The sequence below is a fragment of the Magnolia sinica genome, chromosome 5 (assembly GCF_029962835.1).
Source record: "Magnolia sinica isolate HGM2019 chromosome 5, MsV1, whole genome shotgun sequence".
Classification (NCBI taxonomy): domain Eukaryota; kingdom Viridiplantae; phylum Streptophyta; class Magnoliopsida; order Magnoliales; family Magnoliaceae; genus Magnolia; species Magnolia sinica.
This window is the reverse complement of record NC_080577.1, coordinates 38,407,357-38,410,059: the sequence shown is the minus strand read 5'-3', so window position 1 is coordinate 38,410,059 and position 2,703 is coordinate 38,407,357. Positions and strand designations below refer to the sequence as shown.

Genomic DNA, 2,703 nt, shown 5'->3' with positions numbered 1-2,703 from the left:
CTAAAGTTTGGATGATTTCTCTAACTTGAATTGTATGTGTTTAAAGTGATTCCTTTAAAATGCCTTTGGTAGCTATTTACGACATTCAATTGCTCGTTTAGTATTTCTTAAAAAGTAGGTATTGTTGGACAATTCTCAGTTGTTTGAACCTAACAAGCACAAATATCGCAGACAACTTCCTCAACCTTATCCTTCTTAAGTTCCATGGCCTCAAGTTTTCTTGTTAGACTGACCATTTTAGCATTTAGATCATCTTCCTCTTTTAATAAGTATATTCTGCCCTTCTCCTTAGATTGAGTAGGCTTAGAAGTGGTGTTAGGTCTTGGGGAGATGTCCCATGATTGTTTGGTTTCAGCGAGTTTGTTAGAGTAATCCCACACATCATCGACATCTTTGTTCATGATTTCCCCATTGCACATAGTCTCAACGAATTGGCGCATGGAAGATGTCAATCCTTCATGGAAATAACTTGTTATGAGCCACATTTCAAAACCGTGTTATGGGTATGAACTGACAAGATCCTTGAACCGCTCCCAACATTGAAAGAATGTTTCATCTTCATTTTGGGCAAAGTTCATGATCGACTTTCTAATGTTGATTTGTAGCCATCACTTCTATTGACTCTGAGGATCTTTGGTGGTGTTTAATCCTGTGATGGGTAAGTAAACCTTCGACTAATCCTCCTTCACTTAAGAGACGTCGGGTGTTGTCACGAACCCACTTGGGCATGAAACACTCACAACCTTTAAGTAATTAAACTTTAACCGAAGAAATAAAACGAGGGAAACTAAAATAAATAAGAGATCTAAAAAAATAAGAGAGAGAATTAGAAAGAGGTTACCGGATTGGAGATTGTTATGTTAGAATCCTAAAAAAATAGAAAACCAAGTTAGATTCTAAAAACAAGTTCAGAAATCCTAAACTAGAAACAAAACAAAAAGTTAATCCTAATCTTAACCTATTTCTAATACTAGTTAAATTTAGAAAAACGTAGCTGTAGTCCCTAGCAACGGTGCCAAAAACTTGTTCACAACCCCAAGTGTAGGGTCACGATGTAGTAATAATCTCAATGAGACTGAGGTCGAATCCACAGGGACTAAACTCATACGTTTCGGAAAGTAATTAGGATTAGAAGAAGAAGAAGATCTAAAACTAAATTAGAGTAATTTTTAAAGAGTAATCGTGAGGGATGTAATTGAAACATGTAAATTTAAAGGTGGGAACTAGGGTGCCAAGGATCCACTTGTAGCTATCAAGATGCTACCTTACTTGATTCAAGAGATCCAATTGGAATCAGAGTCCTATCTTATCCAATTGGAAAGAGAGATGATCAAATCTCTGAAGTTCTCATTGGTCTAGCCTCAATGGAAGAGGATTGTGAAGATTGGAAGGGATTCCATCACCTAACCATGTCCTGGAGACGATGGCGGATAACAAAATTTACCAATCCATCAATCTCACATAGGAAAAGAAGATACTTAAAGTTATCACGGATTTAATTGTAATTTGAGTCATAACAAACCATTGAAAACTGAAAATATTCCTTAAAATCAACTAGAAATCAATGAAGTTCAACATAGACATGAATCAAAGTAAAATAAACATCCTAATCATGCTATAAGTTAACCATAGACATGACTGAACTAAAATCTTTGATTCATGATTGGGATGTTTATTTTACTAAACTAAAATCTTTGAGATTGATGTTTATGGTTAACTAAACATCCCAATTATGTAACAATGTTCCCTGCTACAGATTCTACGATCTCTCAAGTCCTTTCTTTAGCTTTTGTACTTGGTTTCCTTGGATACTTGGCATGTGAATTCTTCATTATTAGTCTTTTAAGATCGAAACTTTGGCTTGGTAATTCTTGAGCAGTAAATCCATGCTTTTAGCATTCTTTTCAATTAAAGCTCTTAGATTCACCTTACAACACAAACATATATAAAATATACCTTTAAGCAGTATCATGTTCATAAAACCAAGATATAAATAAGAGAGAATATGCAATATTGGACACTCAACAAATGATTATGCAAATCTAGAGTGTTACCGAGTTTAAGAAGTGAGGGATTTTCCTTTAAAATTTTCACTACATTTGATTCGACTATCTTTTCTTACATGTTTTAAGCTTTTACTATCGCTTATCTTCACCATATGAATCATTGTTACATAATTCAAATCATTATGTTATTATCATACAACGTAAGTACTGTGTTTGAAATCATATCCTAGGGTCGATATATTATCATGGATGTAATGCGTTAGGGTAATGGACCTCTTAGTCGACACGTAATCCCATGAGTTGGGTAGTGGTGCCATATCGATGTAAGTAAACCGCCATAGATGTTACATTAGATCCGGGATTGGATGTCACGAATAGTCTCTCCATGAACAAATCGTATCACGTCAATCTTCCAATCGCGTGTTGTGTCACCTTGAGATGTTCGCATAAATCCATGTTAATGTTGGACATGCCAACGAATCTCCATAGTATAGGATGTGGGACGAGCCGTACATTTTTTAAATTATTTTATGCATTGTGTTGATCGCTATGTGTGATGGACCACACATACTTTGCTAGGCATGCATTCAATATAGAATGTTTGTGCATTTCGATACCACTCATATTTGTCGAGTATGAGATGTATCAGGACCCTTCGGTTATTCCTAGGAATCACTTGAATCATTGTAAACTTTAA

At 35.2% G+C, this 2,703-nt stretch overlaps 1 non-coding gene across 1 annotated transcript; it reads left to right on the top strand.

The window, feature by feature from the left end:
- The first annotated feature begins 489 nt into the window (after window positions 1-489).
- LOC131247722 (small nucleolar RNA R71) lies at window positions 490-596 on the top strand. Its single transcript, XR_009171993.1, has one exon. It is a non-coding gene; the product is annotated as a small nucleolar RNA R71 (small nucleolar RNA).
- Window positions 597-2,703: the final 2,107 nt, after the last annotated feature.